Below are 14,044 nucleotides of genomic sequence, written 5' to 3'. Positions count from 1 at the left end.
TGTTCCCATAAGTAATGGTTGAGGTAACGATTGTTTGCTTTCTTTAGTTTCTAATTCTGTACTTTTAGGAAAGTTATTTTTACAATTTAAATCATTGTGCATGTTAGGGATATGGTGAACTTTTAGGAGAGCACGCTATTTTATTCACTGTCAGGTTTAAACAGAAATAGGATTGGGTTTTCAGTTGGTCGTAAAATCCAGTTGCACCTTTGTATTTGTGTACAGTATTTAGAAATCGGAATTAAGTGGTTGTGACGCTAGTCCAGTTTTATGTAATATCTAGTAATACCAAGTGATAATGTTAACCTAGTAAAATGTCACCTGTAAACTTGAGGGACCCTGGATAAGTTAATAAAATGGCCGGGCTGAGAGGGGGGTAAAAGAGCATTGAGGTTTATGTGTTAATCACTAAGCAGTTGGTTCATCTGGTCTCTCTTTTGGAAAACATTGAGAAGCGAGTTTAATATTGCCAGTTTAAACAGAATAGCTGTTTTAGAAGTCATCTTGTATGTCGATACTTACTTTACAGTTAGAAGTGATGGTAAAAGTGAAATGGAATGTAAATACTATTTGAACTTCCTCATGTCCAGAAAAAGCAGCTCAGCTAAGATGAATTACTTTATTTGGAGGAAAGCAGGAAGAGATCTGAATAAGTACAAGTGAGTTTTAAAGCTGGAAGTTACTTGACATACATTTAGCTCAAGGAATAACAGTGAAAGCATAAAAGAAACTGGCTTCAATTACATTCGAGGCTGGAAGTAGTAGACCCTACTTTTCTAGGTCTGTTTCCATATTCACCTTGTATTTTGTTTTCTTCTAGCTTTGCAAAATACAGCCTAATATGCACAAACTGTAAATGGTTAGGGCTCCTTTTTTGATTATGCGTTTAAGCATCAGGAGAGTTAGAGCTGGTTTAAATATAAAATCAGTGAGCAAATAAAGCAATTTGTTCAAATACCCAATCAGTGGGTTAATCTGAATGAGCTTTCCTTCATCTTATGTCAGTACCTAATTACGTGAGTAAGAAGTTATTATTGGTGAAAATAATTTGAGACTTTTTAACCTAAAATAAATTTCTTATTCTTTGTAGAGTAGAAACATGAATTTTTCCCCAGATTATTTCACTTTAGTTTACACAGCATGAGTCTGTAACACTTGTAGGGTTTTATTCAACAGGTGTTGCTGTGCTGATTTTTCTCTTTGAAGTTAATAGAAGTGTAATAATACATGATTGCGTTTTATTTTATTAGTAGTGATTCGTAGTACATTCATTATAATAAAGATAGAAGATCTTCATTTAGCTCAGGGATCACAAATTCACATGCCTATAGGGACTACAATAGGGAGTGATGTCTGGAGATCACAGCATATAGGAGCAGGTATGTTACTTGCTGCCATTGTTAACTGTGCAGGTATGCCTAGTGTCTTTAGAACTCCTTTTTTTTTTTTTTTTTAAGGAATTCAGCACTCTGGATTCTTAATACAAAATCTCTTTATAAGAATTTAATGCAATGGTTTTAAAAAGGGGCTTGTAGGGGACTAGTTTGTAATCTGTAGTTTTAATCAGCTTGAGAAAACAAAGTAGTAAGTTAGATTCCTGTTAAGTTTTCTTCAAGGTAAAATGACCAAATTGGTCATAAGCTTAAAAAAATTGAGATATAATTTAGGTCACATATATTGAAAGCTGAGATGTAGTCATTCCTCCTACCAAGTGGTGGTGGTCGTTAGTTGCCTTGAGTCAGTTTTGAGTCTTAACTCGTGGTGATCCCATGCTCCATAGGGTTTTCAAGGCTCTGACCTTTCAGAAAGCAGATTGCCAGGCCTGTCTTCCTAGGCTCTTTTGGGTGGGTTTGGACCACCAACTTTTGGCTAGTAGTTGAGGGCTTAAACATCTACACCACCCAGGGACTCTGAGATATAATTTATATAATATAAAATTCACCCTTTTAAAATGTACAGTTCAGTGATTTTAAGTATATTCACAGAGTTGTGCAATTATTACCATTGTCTAATTTCAGATCATTTTCATTAATCTAAAAAGAAACCCCATATCCCATTAGTGATCACACCCTACTCCCTCCTCCCTTCAGCCTCTGGCAATCACTGATACTGTCTCTATGGATTTACTTATTCTGATTATTTCATTTAGACAAAGGTCTACAATATGCGGTTCTTCCTGTCTGACTTCTTTTGTTTAACGTACTATTTTTAAGGTTCATGTGTGTCATAGCATCAGTTGGTTGGTCGTAAACTTTTACATTATGTTTCCATTGTCATCCAGTTGACTCTAACTCATAGTGACCCTATGGGACAGAGTAGAACTGCCCCATGGGGTTTCCAAGGAGTGGCTGGTGGATTCGAACCACAGACCTTTTGGTTAACAGCCTCTAGGACTCCATATCATGTTTAAAAAATAGGGGTTCCTAAAAAAGTTCCTGTATTTGTATGCTATTTCACTGCTTCCTGTAGTGTTTGTTGATGTTGTCATAAGGTGCTGTCAGGTCAGTTCTGACTCAGCAACCCTGTGTACAACAGAATGAAACACAGCCTGGGCCTGTGCCATCCTCATGATTGTTGTTATGCTTTAGAGAATTATTGCAGCCACTGTGTCAGTTCATCTCATTGAGGGTTGTCTTCTTTTTTGCTGGTCCTCCACTTTACCATGGCAGACATGTTTCATCTGAGCTTCCAGACTAAGATTAGGAAGAAGGACCTGGCTGTCTACTTCTGAAAAGAATTAGCCAGTGAAAACCTTTTGAATATCAGTGGAACATTGATATAATGCCAGAAGGTGAGCCCCCCAGGTTGGAAGGCATTGAAAAGACGACTGGGGAAGAACTGCCTCCTCAAAGTAGAGTCCACCTTAATGATGTGGATGGCATCAAGCGTTTGAAACCTTTATTTCCTGATGTGGCATGATGTCTTACATACTCTGGACATGTTATCAGAAGGGACCAGTCCCTGGAGAAGGACATCGTGTTTGGTAAAGAGAGGGTCAGTGAAGAAGAGGGAGACCGTCAATGAGATGGATTGACACAGGGGATGCAGCAATGGGCTCAAGCATAAAAATGGTTGTGAGGATGGCGCAGGACCAGGCAGTGTTTCGTTCTGTAGTACGTAGAGTCGCTGTGAGTCAGAGCCGACTTGACAGCACCTCACAACAACAACCACTTTACCAAGCATGATGTCCTTTTCTAGGGACTGATCCCTCCTGATAACTTTTCCAAAATCTGTGAGACGGAGTCTCATCATTCTCCCTTCTAAGACACATTCTGGCTGTACTTCTTCCAAGATGGATTTGTTCGTTCTTTTGGCAGTCCATGGTATAGTCAATATTCTTTGCCAACACCACAACTCAAAGACATATATATGCATATACACATACATAAAATATATATTGCATATATAATTTGGGATGTTATTATGTTTCCTGCATCTGTTTTATAACTGGAACTAAACATTGTTTGCAGTAGTACTAAAGGTGAGGGGCTCCCTTCAGGGTTAGTGGTCATTAGGTGAGGATTCTTGATATGATGAAGGATTTTATGAGCAAGTGTCTTAGTTATGTAGTGCTACTATGACAGATACGATAAGTGGATAGCTTTAACAAGCAGAAATTTATTCTGTCACAGTTTATGAGGCTAGAAGTCCAAATCCAGGGCTCTATCTCTAAGGGAGGGTTTTCTCTTTTTGTCAGCTCTGGGGAAAGATCCTTGTCATCAGTCTCTCCCTGGTCTAGGACCTTCTCAGCGCAGGGACCCTGGATCCAAAGGATACACCCATTCCTGTCTCTTCTTTTGGTGATAATGAGGTCTGTCTCCTCTCTGCTCCCATCTCTCTTTTATATCTCAAAAGAGGCAACCCAATCCTGTAGATTGTGTCCTGCCTCATTAATATCATAGCAGTTAGGATTTACAACACATAGCAGAATCACATCAGATCACAAAATGGTGGGCAGTCACACAGTACCGGGAATCATGGCTTACCCAAGTTGACACACATTTTTTGAGGACACATTTTAATCCATAATAGGGTTGGCACATCTCACTGAGTAGAGAGAATAACTTAACTACTATTTTAGTTAGTAAGTTCACACTTGCTCCAGTACCCACTAAGTGGGTAGAACATTGTACTTTGAACTTTGTTTATGGAGGCATGGGGGAAGACGATTCTTGAGAAATCTTGTAATTTGGGGTACAGAATGCACGAAGTGCCTGAAGAACACTGAGGCCTAGATATTGAGGTACTTTATGTCAAGAGTACCGCTTTTGTGCTGGAGACTGTGGGACGCCCAAGAGTACATTAGCTACTGTCTCTTCCCTTAAGGATCTTATTGGCTATGAGAGTAGAAAAGATACACATTAATACAGAGTGTCTGAGATACTTTACATGAAAAGCTTTGTGGAAGTTGAGGACAAACATAGAAAGCATATTATTTGAAAATGTAATGAACAAGTGTATTTTATGTTTCCTAACTTTTTGGATAGTTTGTATGATGCAAGGAAACCCCGGTGGTATAGTGGTTAAAGGCTGTGGCTCCCAACCAAAAGGTTGGTAGTTTGAATCTACCAGGCAGTCCCTGGAAACCCTATTGGGCAGTTATACTCTGTCCTACAGGGGCATTATGAGTTGGAATCGACTCAACGGCAGTGAAAGTTTTGGTATAATACAAGGTAGAACATGGTGAACTTTATAAGAGATGTAGATAAGTTGTTTCAGAATTCAGAAAGGAGCAGATGATGTGATTGTGGACAGAGGGATGATGTCACGGCAGGGGAGGTATTTTAGGTTTACCTGGAAGTATTTGTAAAAAGCGGACAGTTGTGCATGGAAGCAACAAGAGGGAACCGTGAGGTCAGTCCAGAAAATGGATGGTGTGCCTATGTTGGGATAGTAAAGAGAGAGCCCTGATTGGTGCGTGTAGTTGAAAAAGAATGGCAGATAAATTATCTAGGTTAAATGTGACTACATTATGAAGTACTTTGAATATCAGGCTAAGAAGTTTGGACTTGATTGGGAGGCATTGGGAAGTCATTATAGCTGGGCTTGGTTAACCTAGAGTCTGAAGGACTTCAGGAGAGATGTGCATGTATGTACTTTCTCAAGAGGGCCCTTAAGTTTTATTAGATTCTCAGAAGGGCCTGTGACCCCTAAAATTTAAATTACCACTATATTACAGGTTTTAGAAGAGTAGATTACAAAGGACAGATAAACACCCAAGGCCAGTTGGGTCGCTATTGCTGTAATTCAGACTGTATGTAATATGTTTGAGGATAAACTGAGGACATTAAGTACTAAGCGAAAGTTTGAATGGAAGTGAGTATATCTTTAAAGGTCCCACATAGCCATATTAATGGCTCACTTGTAAGTACAACTGAGAGTGACTGTCGTATGTTTTGGAAACCCTGGTGGCGTAGTAGTTAAGTGCTATGGCTGCTAACCAAAGGGTTGGCAGTTCGAATTCGCCAGGCGGTCCTTGGAAACTCCATGGGGCAGTTCTCTGTCCTACAGGGTTGCTATGAGTCAGAATCGACTCGACAGCACTGGGTTCAGTTTGGTTTTTTTTTTATCATGTATTTTTGTTGTTATTTAGTCCCAGTAGGATGAATTAAACTTTATGAAAGTGAAGTCAAACATTGATTATGGCAGTAAAAAAGAATCAGATAATCCAGGTGTTTAGATTTGGGTTGTGTTAGGTTTTTCAGTGTTTTATCCTGTTGTCTGGTTTTTACTCTAGTCTAACATAAAATTTATATTTAGCGAATGTACTCTGGGGTGAAGTGACCCTGGAAAAATGCTGTGTGTCTGGAGAGAGTAGTTTAGGATTAAGCCTTTTTGTTTTGGATAATGTTCCCGGTAGACAGCCACATGAAATCAAATCAGTCACATAGTAATACTTCTGATTCAAAACAAAATTTAATGAAATCTCCAGTCACTTAGATCAGTAATGTTTTCAACAGTTACTAGTACGTTGTGTGCAAATATAAAGTTAAAATGATTAAAATTATCAAATACATTAGGTTTTATTTCCACCATTCCCCATTCTTATTTATATGATAACTGTCCTCCTTATGTGAAGCTCATTAAAAAAAAAAGAAAAACTTAGTAACATTCTTCTCTGTATTTGCTGATTGGCATAGAAAATAGTCTGGATGCACTTATTACTTCACAGCTTTAGTGAAAAGGCCACTTAATTTATTAGTTTATTATTAACTTCAAGGTCAATCTTTTGTACTTGTAAGGATTTAAGGCCACAGATAACATTAAAACATGCAGCACAGGATAATTAAAATATTTAAAAAATGAAATCAGGTAGAGAAATATTTGTTCTAAAAGCTTAGAATGAGAGTTATTACAGTTGAGCACTACATTTAACTTTTATTTCTTGTTACCTAAGGTATAAAAAAAAAGAGAGATTGACTTTATATCTTATAGTAGGGAGCACAAATTACTTTGAAGAGGTAGCCTTTTCTTTTGCATCAATTTCTGGATTCAAAAGCTGGATCACTATCTCTTTTTTAGATAGCTTTTTATTGAGATATATTCACCTACCATACAGTTTACCAATTTAAATTATACAGTTTGGTTCACAGAATGGAACAAGTATCATTATGATCAATTTTAAACCATTTTTATCATACCAAAAAGAAACCCCCCACCTCTAAGCTGTCACTCCCTAAATCCCTATCCTCTCCAGCTGTAGATGACCACTGAACTGTTTTTGTCTCTGTAGATTAGCCTTTTCTGGATATTTTATATAAATGGAATTAAATAATGTATGTCCTTTGTGATTATCTTCTTATCTTTGGAGATGTATCTATTAAGATCCATTTTTCATTTTTCAATTGGGCTATTCATCTTTTTATTATTGAGTTGTAGGAGTTCTTTATATATTCTAGATAGAAGTCCATCATCAGATACAACATTTATCAGATTTTTCTACCAGTCTGTAACCTGTATTTTCACTTTTGTGATGGTGTCCTTTGAAGCATAAAAGTATTTAATTTTGATTAAGCCCAATTTATTTTTTCTTTGGTTACTTGTTCTTTTGTTGTCATATCTAAGAAATATTTGCCTAATTCAAAGTCATGAAGAGTGTCCCCCACCCCCCCCAAAAAAAACCAGTGAATACTGGTTCCGAAAAAGACATGTCCAAGTCCTTACCCGAGGATCCTGTAAATGTGATCTTACCTGGACAGAGGGTCTTTGCAGATGCAGTAAAGGTAATGATCTCAAGATGAGGTCACCCTGATTAGCGTGGGCTCCAAATCCAGTGGAATGTCCTTGTAAGAGATAGAAAAGGAGAAGACTGAGAGACCTAGAAACACATGGGAGAAGGCAATGTGAAGCTGGAGGCAGAGATTGAAATCACATACCCTCAAGCCAAGGAACGACTGGAGCCTGAGATGCTGAAAGAGGCAAGAAAGAAGTCTCCCCTAAAACCTTTGGAGGGAGGGCAGCTGTGCGGACACCTTGATTTTAGACTTCTGGCCTCAGCTGTGAGAAAATAAATTGTTGTTGTAAGCTACCAAGTTGTCATTTGTTATGGCAGTCCTAGGAAACTAGTACAAAGAGTTGTATAGTTACAGCTCTTACATTTTGGTCTGTGATCCATTTTGAGTAAGTTTTGCATATGCTATGAGGTAGGAGTTTAACTTCATTTTTTTGTGTGTCTAGACTATTCTTTTCCCATTAAATTGTCTTGGTATCCTTGTCAAAAATCAACTGACTGTAAATGTGAGGATTTATTTCTGGCCTCTCAATTCTGTTCCACTGGGCTATATCAGTACCATACTGTCTTAATTACTTGTAGCTTTGTAGTAGGTTTGAAATTGAAAAGTGTGAGTCCCCCAACTTTATTCTTCTTTTTCAAGATTATTTTGACTTTTCTGGGTTACTTGCATTTCCACATAAATTTTAAGATGAACTTGTTAATTTCTGCCAAAAAGGCTGTTGGACTTTGATGGGCGTTCTATTGAATCTGTAGATCAGTTTGAAAAATACTGCCATCTTAGCAATATTGTCTTTCAGCCCATGAACATGGGATATCTTTCCATTTATTTAGTTTTTTTTTTAATTTCTCTCAATGATATAGTTTCCAGAGTACAAGTTTCTTAATTTCCAGATTGTTTATTGCAAGTGTACAGAAATACAGTTGTCTTTTGTATATTGCTCTTGTACCCTGCAACTTTGTTGAACTTGTTTATTAGTACTAATAGTTTTGCGTGGATTCCTGAGCATTTTCTATGTATGAGATCATGTCATCTGTGAATAGAGAGAGTTTTACTTCTCTGCAGTCTAGCCTGTTATTTCTTCCTCTTGATGAATTGACCTGAGCAGAGTGTCCAGGACAATGTCGAATAGAAGTGGTTAGAGTGGACATCCTTATCTTGTTCCTGATCTTCTGGGGAAAGCATTCAGTCTTTTATTTTAAGTATGATGCTAGCTGTGAGTTTTTCATAGATGGCCTTTATCAGTTTCAGGAAGTTCCCTTCTATCTCTGGTTTGTTGACTGGTAGCTTCTTATACATGGATAAGAAGTTCCCACCTTGGGTCCATGATGTAGCCATGTAAGTATAACTAGAAGGAAAACCCCCCTGGCTTTAGCCAAGGTCGTATATTGTCAGAGCTTGTCCATTCTCAAGACTTCTAAATATTGCGTTTTTATTAGTGATTCTCAAATTTGTGATTCAGGTTTTGAATTTTGACCTAAGTTCTAATCTCTCTGACATTTGCTTAATTTGATAATCCCAATTAGCTATCAGTCTGTCATTCCAAATTCAGCACAACTTTATTTATGCATTCATTTGATTGATTCATTTAATATACATTGAGTGCTGTTCCAGACTCCAAAGGACACAAGAATATGTTTGGAGAAATGTCTGGGGTAAGAATGGCTCTAACACAGAGGACCTGGCATGTCAACAGAGGACCCTCTTGGAGATGTGCAGGGGCCGTATCACGAAGATCCTGTGAGCTAAGTTCTAAGGAGTTAGAACTTCATTCTGAAAGTAGTAGTGAGCCACTGAAAGATCTGAAGCAGGAAATCAGTGTCACATGTGAATTTTGAACAAATTGTGAGGAAGGAGAGCTAGTGTAAAATATATAGATTGATGCTGAAAATGAAGCTGGAGGTTGGGGAACTGGTAGAAAGTTCTATCGTTTGAAAAAAGAAGAAAGTCTGAAATGAGACACTGGCAGTGGAGCTCTGGTGGTGCAGTGGCTAAGAGCTACAGTGGGCCATGGCTACTAACCAAAAGGTTGGCAGCTCAGATCCACCAGGGGCTCCTTGGAAACCCTGTGGGGCAGTTCTACTCTGTCCTACAGGGTTGCTGTGAGTCGGAACTGACTTCGATGACAACGTTGGGGTTTTTTTTGTTGTTGTTGTTTGTTTTTAGTGAGGCTAGATCTGTAGATTTTTAGGAAGTAAAAAATGGATAGCAATTGGTAACTGGATTTTAGAGGCTGAAGGAGCAGGATGGTTCCTCCGTGATTCCTGTGGTTTTGACTAGGGGGCCTAGGTGGTTAGGGAACAAACAGAGGGAACTGGTTTGGCAGGAAGATGAATTCATATTGGGATATGTTGAGGTACTAGAGGGACATCTAAATTGGAGAAGTGTTATAGTTGTTGTTAGTTGCCATCAAGTTGTTTCCAACTCACGGTGACTCCATGTGTACAAAGTAGAACTGCTCCATTGGGTTTTCGAAGCTGATCTTTCATAAGCGAATCGTCAGGCCTGTCATCCAAGGCACATCTGGGTGAGTTCAAACCGTCAACCTTTTGACTACTAGTCGAGTGTTTTAACCTTCTGCACCACCGAGGAGCTCCTAGGCAGTTAAATGTGAGGCTGGACTCAGAAAAAAGTATTTTCGGTGATAATTGAAGTGAATGAGGTCACTCAAGGAATGAGCAGAACTCATGGTCAATGAGAGTATAATGGAAACTAGAGGATGAGTAGAGGAAAGGAAGCCTGAAATTAAGCTACAAGAGGTAGGAAGAATGTTACGAGAGGCTGCTATTACAGGCCAAAGTAGGAAAGAAATTTGCTCAATTTTTCATTATCTTTTAGTTTTCCTTTTATCCAGCACATTGTTTTAAACTTTAACATGAATTTTTTTTTTTTTTTTTTTTTTCCCTTTGCCTCATGCTCTTTACTACCTAAGCCAGTGTTTCCTAACTTGGACATACATCAGAGTCACTTGGTGAGATTAAATGCAGGTTCTTGGGGTCCTGGTAGACCTACTGAATGAGAATCACCTGGGATGACACCCTAGAATCTGTATTTTTTTTTAAACCTTCTGTGTTAAAGCCTGGCTTGCTCTTTACCGAGCATGTTTCTTTTTATCCCTAACTTATATTTACTAGTCCCTTTGGTGCTGGGGATGGCCATATGATTGAGATCTTATTATAGGAAATTCAGCAGAAGTGTTGAGTGTCACCTTATCCCTGACAAATATGAACCTCCTTTGATCGATCCTCTCTCTTCCCCATCTTCTGTCTGGGAGTTGTATGACAGAGCAGCACTGGAAATGAGGCGTCAAATAGAGCTGAGCTTCTGTCAGCCTGGGTTGTCTCCACCATCCTCAAACTGATCATTAACACTGATTTTGGTCTTTATGTATGCATGGATTAAAAATAAACTATTGTGTTATGCCACAGTTTTGGAATTTACCTAATATAATATCCACTGTTACATTAGCCAGTATAGTTTCTTAGATTACTATTTAAGGACCAGAGTTTGGGGAACCATGACCCTCGGTCTCTGCCATTTGTGTTTTTAAACTTCTTTATATGGCAGGGTAGTCTTCAGTTTCAGACAACATATTGCATTAGGCAAATCTGCTGCAAAGACCTCTTTAAAATATTAAAAAGCAAAGATGTCACTTTGGGGACTAAGGTGCACCTGACCCAAGCCGTGGTATTTTCAGTTGCCTTGTATACATGTGAAAACTGGGCAGTGAATAAGTAAGACTGGAGAAGAATTGATGCCTTTGAATGATGGTTTTGACGAAGAGTATTTAATATACTATGAACTGTCAGAAGAGCGGACAAATCTGTCTTGGATGAAGTAACAGTCAGAATGTGCCCTAGAAGCAAGGATGGCGAGATCGTGTACTTTTGGCATGTTATCAGAAAGGACAAGTCCCTAGAGAAAGACATCATGCTTGGTAAAAAGAGGGTCAGCGAAAAAAGGGAAGACTGTCAACGAGATGGACTGACACAGTGGCTGCAACAGTGGGCTTAAACATAGCAAGGATTGTGAGGATGGCACGGTTACTGGGCGATATTTCGTTCTGTTGTACATAGGGTCATTGTGAGTTGGAACTAATTTGATGGCACCTGACAGTAGTCTTCAGTTGTTGATTTACAGGACCTGTAGGTAAATATTGTGGGTTTTTTTCTGTAATAATTTTAATGGAAATGGTTTCATTAACATCCTGATAATTTTATTAAATGACAGACATTTGCATGCATACTGCCTGCTGGTCCTTGAAGTTGGGGATACATCTACATATAAAACAAAGGGTCTGCCTTCTGGTATGGGATAAGATGGAATTAGACAGGGGCAATTATCTTACCTGTACTTTGGAGCACCAAGGGAGAAGTGGCTAATTGAACCCAAGGTGGAGTGGGTGGAATCCTTCCTGATGTTTGTTTTAATGCAATTTTACTTAGTCCTTTTTGTAATATTGTTCTCTTTTATCCTTGTTGGACAGGAGTCATATATATGACTCCTTTAAAATATCCCTTTAAACCAAAAAAAAAAAAAAAAAAAAACCCAAACCTGTTGCCATCGAATCCGTTCCAACTCATAGCCACCCTATAGGACAGAGTTTTTAAGGAGCACCTGGTGGATTCAAATTGCTGACCTTTCAATTAGCAGCCATAGCACTTAACCACTACGCCACCAGCATTTCCAAAAATACCTCTTTAGAAGATCAGAAACGACAAGTATGTTTTTGGTAGATGTGTGTTACATGGGGTGTGTTCAACATGTGCCTTTTCTCAATCTCTATCACTAAGAAAGAATGAAATTATTTCAGAGAACCGTAAATTTTAGTCTTCATGCAGATTATATTGTTAAGCTTTTCCTGCAGTTAACAAAGAAAAAAATTTAAAGAAAACCTTATTGATGATATTTACTCTTTCCCTCTTCCTTTGCAGGGAAATTTGGGTTGGGAATGGTGAAGGCCAGAAAGAACCTACTTTCTTCATAAGCATGGTATGCTAAATCAGTGTAAGTTCCATAGGGTAAAATCACATAATTAATCAAACAGGACTTTGAAAGATATGTCTATCTGTCTTTCCAAGCCCATGGCTGCCGAATTGATTCTGACATGATGACTCCATGTGTGTAGAGTAGAACTGCACCCTGTAGGATTTTCTTGGATGTAGTCTTTATGGAAGCAGATCACCAGGTTTTTCTTCTGTAGTACCACTGGGTGGGTTCGAACCTCCAACCTTTAGGTTAGTAGCTATGTGTGTGTGTCTGTGTGTGTATATGCATGTGTATGTGTAGATGGGTGCATATGTAGATGAATAAACAAGAGTCTTATATATTGCATGGTTCTCTAAATGCTTAGGGATTTACCCCAGTTTTGAAAGCCTACATGCTAGGCAGTGTGTGGTTGTGGTGTCAGACAGGGTTGTTACCTGCATGAGGAAAGTGTTCCCAGGAGAACTATAAAAAGCTGAGCAAGTGACAGCCACAACATGGAGAAGTAGGCATGGCATATTCCTGGAGTTTCTTGGACTTGGAGCTTTACAGCAGCTAGCTTTTAAGGGATATGTAAGCTACTGCTGCATCAGTAGGGTTGAAACCAGATGACTATATCAGAGTAGCAAGTATAGTATTAGTTAGGCAAGACAGATAAGTAGCCTAATCAAAAGTATAAGCAAGTAGTTAGAAACTAGCGTGTCTGTGAGAGCCTGCAGGATTCAAATAGGGAAGATGCCTGGGATCAAGAGACTTCAGTAAATGAGGCCAGGGAGCTATATAACCTTACAGACATTCTCATGTGATCTTGTAGCAGGGACAGTGAGAGAGAACCTGGTTAGAGTATTTCCTAATAGAGAAGCTAGTCAAGGGGGGAAATGAAATATGGGCTGTATGTCCTATAGAAATGTTTCTGGGTGATTGTGTGTATATGTTCAGTAATGGTTAATCTACTCATTTCACAATGGGTGACCGTGCTATTTTATTTAAAATATGAAGTCCTTTTTTAATTTTTTAGTAGAATAAGTTATCTTTTATCACAAAAGCTGGATTTCTGTATATCACCTTCACTTAAATTTAGATGATGTGACTGCTTGACTCTTACAGGTGATTAATACACAGATTATTTTGCATGTCCTCATGAATTACTGGAGTCCTGGGGCATAGTGGTTGACCACCCGGCTGCTAACCAAAAAGTCAGCAGTTGAACCCACCAGCCACTCCTTGGAAACCCTGTGGGGCAGTTGGGTTGTTACGAGTCAGAATTGACTGAACAGCAACTAGTTGCAGGTTTGGTAAATTACTGGCTTTAGAACCATTTTTTTTTTTTTTTATGTATTGGCTGTTGAACTGTTGCTTTTTAAATGTTAGTGATTAACTCGTTTGTATTTTCCCCTTACTGACAATATTTCACCTTCTAGGGCTTCCAGATTCTGTTGATGTCAAATGAACTCCTTACCTGCTCACCTTGTGCCTCTCTTTGCTCCTTGGAGCCACAGTTTTGAACTTGAGATTTGTTTTCTCTGACCACAGCTGATTTCATTGTTGGTTTTTCCAGTGAACTTGAGCTTTGCTGTATTAAGCCTACTTTGCTTAGTCGCTAGGTTCAATTTGGCCACAGTCTGACCTCTTGAGAAGCGTTGACCTTTTGATTTGCACAGTCCTGGTCAGAGTAGTGTTTTTCAAAGTGTATGTACTGCTAAAGGGGCAAGGTGGGCAAACCTCACCTTTGTCATTTCCTTGTCACCACTTACATGGCACCTTGTCTCTTAACCCTAACCACCCAGAGTTAAACTAGACCTCATCCCTGGCCACCTAGGGCCAGG

The 14,044-nt window shown here is 38.7% G+C and overlaps 2 protein-coding genes across 7 annotated transcripts in view; both read left to right on the top strand.

The window, feature by feature from the left end:
• ANKRD28 (ankyrin repeat domain 28) overlaps positions 1–14,044 on the top strand; it is a 222,143-nt gene that overhangs the window by 2,041 nt on the left and 206,058 nt on the right. For 2 of the 5 annotated variants that reach the window (XM_049870973.1, XM_049870969.1), the window contains exon 2: positions 12,167–12,239. The exons of the other annotated variants lie outside the window; for them this stretch is intronic. The gene's annotated coding sequence lies outside the window, so the exon portion shown is untranslated. The remainder of the gene's footprint in view (positions 1–12,166; positions 12,240–14,044) is intronic. 5 annotated transcript variants of the gene reach the window in all.
• Positions 1–14,044, top strand: part of LOC126068466 (uncharacterized) — a 1,054,989-nt gene that overhangs the window by 1,019,943 nt on the left and 21,002 nt on the right. The gene's annotated exons all lie outside the window — the stretch shown is intronic.

Source organism: Elephas maximus, chromosome 27, assembly GCF_024166365.1.
Source record: "Elephas maximus indicus isolate mEleMax1 chromosome 27, mEleMax1 primary haplotype, whole genome shotgun sequence".
Taxonomy (NCBI): domain Eukaryota; kingdom Metazoa; phylum Chordata; class Mammalia; order Proboscidea; family Elephantidae; genus Elephas; species Elephas maximus.
The sequence above is the reverse complement of the archived record's forward strand: the minus strand, read 5'-3'. Positions and strand labels throughout refer to the sequence as shown.